Consider the following 11,707-nt stretch of genomic DNA (forward strand, 5'->3'; position numbering starts at 1 on the left):
ATAGAGCTGGGGGCCACACATTTCATTCAATGACACTTTCCCTATATTTTACTTATTTTGACTGAGAAATGTTTTATTGACAATTTTGATAACCCTTCACTTTTAATCCAGGTCTGTAGTGTGAAATGTTCTCGGCTGTGTTTTTGTTTAAAAATGTTTTCCAAATTGTAGCTGTGTTTAATTCATATCCAGAAAAATATATATTCCAATATAATATACTCAGCATAAACATTTTAAATAGATTCTATATTTTTGGTCCATCCATGACATATTACTAAAGTAGCCTATTTACTGTTGTTGATGTGGGTCACTTGCTGTTAGCCAATTCACTTTCTCGTACCAGGAGAGCTGAAAGGAACGAGTATTATTCCCTACCTTTTTCACCAAGTCAATTTGAGGCGTTGGTCTACCCTGCTCTTTAATTTTAATTTTTTCCTCGAAAGGAAGACTGGCAAATGACTTCGCCAAAATTAAATCAGCAATGCTTGGCATCCGTGCGCAGCTTTCTTGCTAGCTGACTAGCCCCCTCAAGTTCAAGTTCAGTCACTCAAATAAATGAAATTTCTGGAACTAAGATAACAAACTTGACAACACTATATTTACACTTTATTTACAATGAAAATATCTCATCTCATCTCATTATCTCTAGCCGCTTTATCCTTCTACAGGGTCGCAGGCAAGCTGGAGCCTATCCCAGCTGACTACAGGCGAAAGGCGGGGTACACCCTGGACAAGTCGCCAGGTCATCACAGGGCTGACACATAGACACAGACAACCATTCACACTCACATTCACACCTACGGTCAATTTAGAGTCACCAGTTAACCTAACCTGCATGTCTTTGGACTGTGGGGGAAACCGGAGCACCCGGAGGAAACCCACGTGAACACGGGGAGAACATGCAAACTCCACACAGAAAGGCCCTCGCCGGCTCCGGGGCTCGAACCCAGGACCTTCTTGCTGTGAGGCGACAGCGCTAACCACTACACCACCGTGCCGCCCCAATGAAAATATATACAAACTAAAAAAGCTGGTAGAAACCGTATGTAATGAATGAAATCGAAATGTAAGCTGATCTCTTACAATACACCACAGCACTTGCGAATCCGCATGGGACTGAACTGAAATTCACCGCTGCCTGTCTATATTTGAAACGAGCTGTCAAACAAAGAAAATATCCGGCCGCTTTCACCAATCACCAGTCTCCTCGCGGAAAGCTTTGCCATGTCCCTCCCACTGTGAGGCTGGGAGTCCGTGGGCGGGCGTTTTCGCGGTATTTGTCCAATAATCGTCTTGCATTTTGAGATTGAAAAGCGCATAGCAACCAAAATGCCATTGAAGTCCACTGAGGCTGGGCTGCATCGCGCTGTCACGAGGGGGAAAAACTCACGCACACATTAGGCGAACTGGGGAAAGTTATAACGGGATGATTTCGCACTGTAGTTGGGTTGAGCACATATATTTTTATGATTCTGGATCTGAAATAGCAATGTTATAACTTATAACATTGCTATTTTAGATCCAGAATTTTTAGAGGAGGCTGAGCCTCCCTCGTTGTCTTAGAGCAATCGCCCGTGCTGTAGAGTCACAAAGTATAACTGTGTGTTTCTGTGGCAGAATGCTTGTACAAAATACATCTTAAATAAAAAAAAAGAATCTGGTGCACATATCTTTAATTTATTTTGGGTTTCCTGAAATCAACACGAGGTCAAAATTATACATACAATACACCCACTTAGTTTATTAATTCAATGGTGCTGAAAGTTTCCCAATGTCTTTTAAGTTGCCACAGCCTCTTAACTTCCTGTTCGTGATCATGGTTGACTCCAGCTTGTAGTTTCTCTGTGCCAATGTAAAAAAGGGTTTGTTTGACAGCACTCATTGGATTTACCAACACACTGTACAATGGGAAAGTCCAAGGAGCTCAGTGCAGATCTGAGAAAGAGGATCATAGATTTACATGACTCAGGAATGTCTCTTTGAGCCATTTCTAAACAAATGCAGATTCCAAGATCATTAGTTCAAACAACTGTATACAAGTACAAGTTATTGGGAGGCAAAGCCACTTTGCCAAGCCACTGTGTTGGAAGAAGACCCAAATTGTCACCTAAAGGCCCCTGCTTCAAAATCAACACCTTCAGGCTCAACTAAAGTGTGCAGCTGACCACATGGATAAAGAAAAAGCTTTCTGGAGGAAAGTTTTATGGTCAGATGATGCAAAGATTGAGTTGTTTGCCCACAAAGACCAGATGTTGGAGTCTATTACCTTTATCTCCAGGCACTGCCCATACGAAAAAGAACAGTAAAGAACTTATGAGTTTACCACTGTCTTAGTAGTAAATCCTTATAAATATAAGGATAAATCCTTATAAGGATTTATAAATAAATATATATGCCATGTATGATTTACTCCTGAAAGTGGCCCATTTTGCATTTTCCTCATACAAATTTTTTATGAAAATCTAGTATGTATGAAGTGAACATTGTGCATGGTTTTTACAGATAATGTGTATGATGAAGGGCGGCACGGTGGTGTAGTGGTTAGCACTGTCGCCTCACAGCAAGAAGGTCCGGGTTCGAGCCCCGTGGCCGGCGAGGGCCTTTCTGTGTGGAGTTTGCATGTTCTCCCCGTGTCCGCGTGGGTTTCCTCCGGGTGCTCCGGTTTCCCCCACAGTCCAAAGACATGCAGGTTAGGTTAACTGGTGACTCTAAATTGAGCGTAGGTGTGAATGTGAGTGTGAATGGTTGTCTGTGTCTATGTGTCAGCCCTATGATGACCTGGCGACTTGTCCAGGGTGTACCCCGCCTTTCGCCCGTAGTCAGCTGGGATAGGCTCCAGCTTGCCTGCGACCCTGTAGAAGGATAAAGCGGCTAGAGATGATGAGATGAGTGTATGATGAATTACACCGTCTTTGTATGCTTCATGTAATGTTTGTAGTTTTAAATTATATTTTACAGTTTAAAATGTATATGCCTTTTATATGTAAATCCACATATGTTTGTGTTGGATTTACATATAAAAGGCATATACATTTTAAACTGTAAAATATAATTTAAAACTACAAACATTACATGAAGCATACAAAGACGGTGTAATTCATCATACACATTATCTGTAAAAACCATGCACAATGTTCACTTCATACATATAGATTTTCATAAAAAATTTGTATGAGGAAAATGCAAAATGGGCCACTTTCAGGAGTAAATCATACATGGCATATATATTTATTTATAAATCCTTATAAGGATTTATCCTTATATTTATAAGGATTTACTACTAAGACAGTGGTAAACTCTTATAAGTTCTTTACTGTTCTTTTTCGTATGGGATTAAAGAGAATGAAATGTTTGGTTGTTTAAATATGTTTAGAAAAGTCTACAATTTCCATGAGATGTACTTATTTTTTCACGACTGTAGATTTTACTGGTTAAATTCAGAATTGCATTTTTTAAGCACTAACTGGGTTTTACTTTCATTCACAATATAGCGATATTTATGTGGCATGGCTTAATGGTTAGAGAAGGAGCCTTGGGCCCAAAGGGTCACTGGTTTGATTCCCTGGACCAGCAGGAAAATCCATGGCTGAAGTACCCTTGAGTAAGGTACCTAACCCCTGAGTTCTCCCCAGGCCCTGGGTGTGCATGTGTGATTGTTGTACGTTGCTCTGGATAAGAGCGTCTGCTAAATGCCTGTAATGGAAGTCACTTTTTTTGTGTGTAAACTAAGTGCTTCTGATGGTATCCTTTGTCTGTCAAAAATGTCCTCTCCGGAAAACACTCCCTATATGATGAGGTTTTAAATGATTTTTAAAGAAAATATTTGTCTCTTTTGAAGCAGAAGACTCTGTAGTTGCTCAGTAAATAACAGGACTTGAAACAGACGTGAGACATTTTTGCAGCAGAGCTTCACATGTGGTTGAAGTGTGAGTCCGTCAAAAAGCATCCTCTCCAAAAAACCACAAGGATCGTCACCACTTTAGTTGTTATTACAGTCACCACCGTGTACAAACAGCGCTGCACAGTAGTTGAAGATTTGTACTTAAAATCACATCCATTTCAACAGTTTTTCCACTTTGTATCCCTCACTCTTGTGGGCTATAAGAAAGGTGGTCAATTTTAGAAATACACTATGTATACGCCTCTTCTCACCACAAGTAACACGCCCGGTATCTGACCTGTAGCTCTGAAATTCTGTGCGGTTCCTTTCCATCTCAAAAGGTCATTTGTGGCAGCAGAGAAACACAAAAACCTGAGCTTTGATTTTTGGACTATTGTGGACCTGAAAAGTATACGCTGATTGTGAAACAGCCCATAAACTATAAAATATCATGATGATGAAGATCAGAGCAAAACTGTGCAAAGAACAGTTAAGCATTTTATGTATTGAATTAAACATTTTCTGAAAGGATAAAGTAATTTTTTTTATTCCTGTAGTTGATAAATGTTGAGATATTTATATCTTATTTCTTTGGTGTGCTCAGATTGCTCTAAGTGTGCTCTAAGAGTTCCCAGTTTAAATCTAAATTCTTTTAAAGTCTTTTGATGCATATGATTCATTTTTTTACATTCTTACGTGGGCAGCACGGTGGTGTAGTGGTTAGCGCTGTCGCCTCACAGCAAGAAGGTCCGGGTTCGAGCCCCGTGGCCGGCGAGGGCCTTTCTGTGTGGAGTTTGCATGTTCTCCCCGTGTCCGCGTGGGTTTCCTCCGGGTGCTCCGGTTTCCCCCACAGTCCAAAGACATGCAGGTTAGGTTAACTGGTGACTCTAAATTGACTGTAGGTGTGAATGTGAGTGTGAATGGTTGTCTGTGTCTATGTGTCAGCCCTGTGATGACCTGGCGACTTGTCCAGGGTGTACCCCGCCTTTCACCCGTAGTCAGCTGGGATAGGCTCCAGCTTGCCTGCGACCCTGTAGAACAAGATAAAGCGGCTACAGATAATGAGATGAGACATTCTTACGTTATTATAATGTTCATTTTTATCAACTTGTTTCAATTCATTTAAATACTTTGCTTTTAAACTTTCATTTCTCAGTCTTGTAACATATAATTAGTTTTTACAGGACCTTCTAGAAAATCACTTTGGCGAAGAAGCATCCTGTTAAATATCATTAAAAATAAAACAAACAAAAAAGATTGACTCCTTTCTACCATTTACATAATAGGAAGGTACAATAGGAGTCCATTTCTGTCCTCCAAGGTTCATCCATCCATCATCCATAACCACTTATCCTATGCAGGGTCGCAGGCAAGCTGGATCCTATCCCAGCTGACTATGGGCGAAAGGCGGGGTACACCCTGGACAAGTCGCCAGGTCATCACAGGGCTGACACAGAGAGACAAACAACCATTCACACTCACATTCACAACCACGGTCAATTTAGAGCAGTGGTTCTCAAACTGGGGGGCACTCAAATCGGGGACACTCGGCGAGTGGGGCATGTGGTCACAGACCGCTCAGTGGCAAATGCAAGGAGCTGGTTTACAGTTGCACCAACAAATAACGAATGTCTTCATGTTCAGTCCAGCCAATGAAGACGGAGAGTTATTATTTGAAATCTCAGCAAGGAACTTTTATAGACACACCTCAGATACATAAGAGATCACAGACATTGGAAACACACCACTGTGCAATTGACTCGGGCTCGTACCATTGCAGCTTTCATATCCATTGCGAGGCACTTGCAGCTAAAAAAATGCAGACGTTCTTCCAGTCTGTGCTTCAACAGGCAGTTCAGATGATAAATTACATTAAGTCACGTCCATTGAACTCACAGCTATTCAGGGTCCTCTGTCAGGAAATGGGTTCTGGGCATGAACAGTTGCTCTTGCACACAGAGGTTCACTGGCTTTCCAGAAGGAGAGTGTTACAGCGCTTGTATGAGCTGCAAGAAGAGGTGAAGTTGTTTTTGACCGAAAGCAATTTAGAACTGGCCAAGCACCTCCATGATTCGCTGTGGCTAGCTTCCGTGTCATATTTGGTCAACATATCTGACAGACTGAATAGTTGGAATCTGTCTTTGCATGGCCGAGATTCCAATGTGTTGGTCCTTACTGACAGAGTGGATGCTTTCATCCAAAAACTTGTCCTCTGGCATGACCACATCTTCTTTTTTCTTCTTCTTTTGGCTGCTCCCGATTAGGGGTCACCACAGCGGATCTTTCGTCTCCATGGTCTGGCATGATCACATAATTGTCGGAAATTGTGACATGTTCCCCAGCCTCGCAGAGTTCATCACTGAGGCACGCAGCAGTGATTTCTCCTCTATTTTCCCAATCAGCTGCAGATCACCTGTTTGGGCTTAAGCAGCAGTTAGTTTCTTATTTCAAAGAGGACCACCGGTCATTTTCATGGGTTTGGGACCCATTTGTTTGCACCGCAAACGATTTGTCACTGCAAATGCAAGCGCGGCTTATTGAGCTGAAGAGTGACAGCAGGCTGAAGCACCTTTTTAGCACCTGTTCTCTTACATCCTTCTGGGTAACACTGATGCAGGAGCACCCCCCCCCCACCCCCACCCCTCAGCTCTGTGACACTGCCTTAAAAATTCTCCTACCTTTTGCTTCAACATACTTGTGTGAGGCAGGCTTTTCAAAACTGACTGCGCTCAACACTAAGTACCACAATCGTGCAAAAATTGAGGATGACCTGAGGCTGTGTTTAACTAAAATTGAGCCAAGAATTCGAGAACTCTGCCAAACAAAGCAGGCTCATGTGTCACACTGAGACATTCATTCACACTGCCTCCGGTACTCCAGTAGAGTTTGTTTGTTAGCACCTTTGCAGAAAAAAAAAAATGTACAGACGGATTTTCATGAAAATTTTACTAGATACATGTCTTGGCCTAATGAAGAACTTAAATTTTGGAGGTGATCCGGAACCGCATCTGGATCCAGAAATTTTTAAAAGGATCTCATCTCATTATCTCTAGCCGCTTTATCCTGTTCTACAGGGTCGCAGGCAAGCTGGAGCCTATCCTAGCTGACTACGGGCGAAAGGCGGGGTTCACCCTGGACAAGTCACCAGGTCATCACAGGGCTGACACATAGACACAGACAACCATTCACACTCACATTCACACCTACGGTCAATTTAGAGTCACCAGTTAACCTAACCTGCATGTCTTTGGACTGCGGGGGAAACCGGAGCACCTGGAGGAAACCCACGCGGACACGGGGAGAACATGCAAACTCCGCACAGAAAGGCCCTCGCCGGCCACGGGGCTCAAACCCGGACCTTCTTTCTGTGAGGTGACAGCGCTAACCACTACACCACCGTGCCACCCCTTTTTAAAAGGATATAGGGCAAAATTGAACATTTTCAGTCTCGGACTGTGTTGTCTAACATTGTAATAATACAATAATACACAACAATAAAAAACAGCCCAATAATAGCTTATCTATCTTTTTTTTGGGGTGGGGGCCCTTAAAGTACATTTGCTACAGTCAGGGGGCCCAGATCACAAGTGTTTGAGAACCCCTGATTTAGATCCACCAATTAGCCTAACCTGCAGGTCTTTGGACTGTAGGGGAAACCGGAGCAAACCCACGCAGACACGCGGAGAACATGCAAACGCCACACAGAAAGGCCCCCATCAACCACTGGGCCTTTCTGTGAGGTGACGGTGCTAACCACTACACCACCATACCGTCTTCAAAGTAATGACGTGTACCTTTTTAGGGCCAAAAAGTATATAAATGGTACACAAAAGTACCTTAGAGAGTACTGATCCAGTGACAAGCCGCTGCACCCCTAAATGTACAATAACATGCTATGTTTTTTGAGAGTACTGTATATGTTTAGAAAGTGAAAAAGTGGGGACCACTTATAAAAATGTACACACCATTGGTGAAATATTAAAATTGTTCTTTTAGCTTTTTGCTGTTAAAGTGATTAGAACCAGCGATTAAAACCTTCCTCTAGTGCTAGGGTCGGCACCGACCCGTTTTTAGGTTTAGCATGCATAAAAGTACTACATAAATTTGTTTATTGCATCAAGACTTTTTGACTTTGTCAGGAACTTCTATTTAAACAAAATAAAATCCAAAAAAATAATTTTACTAAGTTATAAAATGCTCTGGTGAAAATTGTGACCTTTGTGTTGTTAGGATCAATTTCGACCCAGTTAAAATATAAGATTATAAAACAATAATAAATGCCAAAACTGAAATCATAAACACACAATCAGCCAACAGCCTACAGCCAGCTCTTCCTCCAACCACTTGAGCTTCAGTCAGGGGCTTTTCTCTTTTGCCGCTTTTCCACTACAAACGCGGCTGAGTCGGGCTGAGCCGTGCCGTGCTGAGTCGAGCTGAGCGGGGCTGTTGGAGTTGCATTTCAACTACAACCGCGCTGAACCGTGCTGGCTGGAAGTGGGTGGACACATTGGGTGGAGTTAGCGAAAGTGGGTGGACGTCAGGTGATGTCGTTAAGCAGCGCAAACAGTGACATCAGTGATCTTTTAAGCGGTAGTCTCACGACCCGGATAGTAAACAATAAACATGGAGGACATGGAGTCGTTAGTGTTGCTGGTCTTGGTGCTGTGGCTTGTTGTCACCGACAACGCCAACAGATACTGGCAAGAGCGTATAGATGAGGCGAGGCGCATAAGGCTTCAGAAATTCTCGTAATTCGTAATTCTTCTCCTTCCGGGTTTGCGGTGTTTACAGATCCCAGCGCGCTCGCGGGGCGTGTGTGGGCATGTGAGGACACTCCTCCTCACCAATCAGTGCACAGGGGAGTGTCTGCTCACACCCCCAGCCTCACTCGGCACGGCTTGGCTCGCTTCAGCCCCACTCCAAAACCGTGCGAGTTTTAGGGGCTAAGCAGGGCTGAAGCGAGCTGAGTCGTGCTGGTTTTTGGTAGTCGAAACGCGAGCCGTGTCGGGCTGAAGTGAGCTGAAGCGAGCTGAAGTGAGCTGAAAAAGGGTAGTGGAAAAGGGCCTTTTGCCTGTTTGACAGAACAAACAAAGACAGACATGTCCAGGCATGTAAGGCCAATTGAGTTTAGAGTTGGTGACTTGCAGAGTACACATCTCCAATTTACAGCATGCAACAATGAGAAGAGGACTGAATGTAAGCCAAGCTCTGGATCATATCTTTGCTGATAATGAGGCAGAGGACACAGAGCAGTATAGCGATGGAGATGAGCAGGTCTCTGAGGAGGAAGATGATGTGGCGTTTCAACCGGAAGACACAGACACATCTGATCAGTCTGATGAGGAGGTCACCGGTGCTGAAGCTGCTCCTGCTGAAACATTCAGATCCAAAAGTGGCAACATCTGTTGGAGCTCAGTACCTCCTGACATACATGGCAGGACAGCTGCTGCAAATGTCATCAAAATGACCCCTGGGATCACAAGGTTTGCTGTGACGAGAGTAAGTGACATCAAGTCATGTTTTGATCTGTTTATGCCATTGTCACTAAAAAAAGTCATAATTGCTATGACAAACCTTGAAGGAAAAAAAGTCCATGGCAACATGTGGAATGACATTGATGAGGAATGCCTGGATGCCTACATTGGTGTTCTTCTCCTTGCTGGAGTGTACAGATCCAGCAATGAGGCCACTGATAGTCTCTGGGACACATCGACAGGCAGGAATATTTTCCGGGCAACAATGTCACTTCAGACCTTTCGAATGATATCAAGAGTCCTCAGATTTGACAACAGAGACACCAGAGCAAAATCTGACAAGCTTGCTCCCATCAGGGATGTCTGGGAGAGATGGGTGCAACTCCTTCCACTGATGTTCAATCCAGGGCCAGAGGTGACAATAGATGAACGTTTTCTCCCTTTCCGTGGAAAATGCCCGTTCCGGCAATACATGCCCAGTAAGCCAGGCAAATACGGCATAAAAATCTGGGCATGCCTGGATGACTACATTGGTGTTCTTCTCCTTGATGGAGTGTACAGATCCAGCAATGAGGCCACTGATAGTCAACAGAAAAAAAAAAGACTTGTTTTTTGCCCTTTTCTTGAAGTAAATATATATGGGTCGAAATTGACCCGAAACACCATAGATGTTACCAGTGGCGTGCACAGACATTTTGGGGGGCAAGTGCTCTGGGGGGAAAAAAGGGCACTTTTTTGCGCATGTGGAACACCTTATTATAAAAGTCTGAGATTTAACCCTCCTCTTGTGTTCAGGTCGCCACTGACCCGTTTTAGTTTTTAAAGGTGTAAAACAACCACTTAATGTTAATTTATTACATCAAGGCTTTTTGACTTTGCCAGGAATCTCTAGTTGAACAAAATAGAAAAAGAAATTTTTGTTTTCCTAAATCTGAAAATGGTCTAGCAAAAAATATAATACTTATGTGCAGTTGTTTCTGTATGCAACGGGCTACTTCACGACAATTACAGCTTGGGCTTAGAGGGCAAACAATACATTTTCACTCGATTCATGTGTTACCTGGCTGGTGGGGCAGGGGAAGAGCTGACTGACTGCCCGATGTGTTGTCTGCGCTACGACAAGGCCGTGGCTTCCAGGACGCTATGCTGCTGCAACCTCATATTGAATGCACTGCACGCTTGTTCACGTGACAGAGCAAGAGAGACAGAGGTCCGGTGTGTGTGTGGAGGGGGCACACATCGGGACATTATTTTCACACACGCTTTTAATGCCGCGGCTTTTCTAAAAGATCATGTCGACATTGGCCTCAGTAAACTGTGAAAAAAAAAATTCAAAAGGGCACTTTTTTGGACAGAGGGCAGAGGGGCAGGTGCTTGAGCACCACCTCGTGTCTATCTGTGCACGCCACTGGATGTTACTATAGTTGATAATCTCATCTCATCTCATTATCTCTAGCCGCTTTATCCTTCTACAGGGTCACAGGCAAGCTGGAGCCTATCCCAGCTGACTACGGGTGAAAGGCGGGGTACACCCTGGACAAGTCGCCAGGTCATCACAGGGCTGACACATAGACACAGACAACCATTCACACTCACATTCACACCTACGCTCAATTTAGAGTCACCAGTTAACCTAACCTGCATGTCTTTGGACTGTGGGGGAAACCAGAGCACCCGGAGGAAACCCACGCGGACACGGGGAGAACATGCAAACTCCACACAGAAAGGCCCTCGCCGGCCCCGGGGCTCGAACCCAGGACCTTCTTGCTGTGAGGCGACAGCGCTAACCACTACACCACCGTGCTGCCCATAGTTGATAATATTAAAATTAAAAAAAATTTTTTTGAACATTTAAGAGATGTGATCTAATACCCCTCAGTAATAGTCAGGGAACAGAACAACCTTTTATTTGTTTACATTATTCTCTTGAGGTTCATTTGACCACTTTTTTATATTGAAAATGAGGGGTATGCTGTTAAAAGAAAGGCCCAGGGGGCCACAACAAAAATATTAAAACCAATCTTTTCATGGATAAAGGAGCCTAACAAGGTAACCAAGAGGTAAGAAACAAATTGGATGATAAATAATTAATTGTTTTTATGGTATTTTATGGCTGATTTAAGACACGGGTCAAAACCGACCCGTTTTTCATGAACAAAAACATACTGCATAAAACAAAATAAAACACACCAAGCTCCTTTTTTAAATGCCCCGGAAGTCCGCTCATCCAAGGCGGAGTTGGGGGAAAAATGCACGTCACGTGACCAAACTCTCCTTAACGTGACCAATAGGAAGCCGAGTTCATCCTGTTCGGCGTTGCCATTGGAGGATTTTTAAACACGGAGCAACGGCG

Source organism: Neoarius graeffei, chromosome 13 (assembly GCF_027579695.1).
Source record: "Neoarius graeffei isolate fNeoGra1 chromosome 13, fNeoGra1.pri, whole genome shotgun sequence".
Classification (NCBI taxonomy): domain Eukaryota; kingdom Metazoa; phylum Chordata; class Actinopteri; order Siluriformes; family Ariidae; genus Neoarius; species Neoarius graeffei.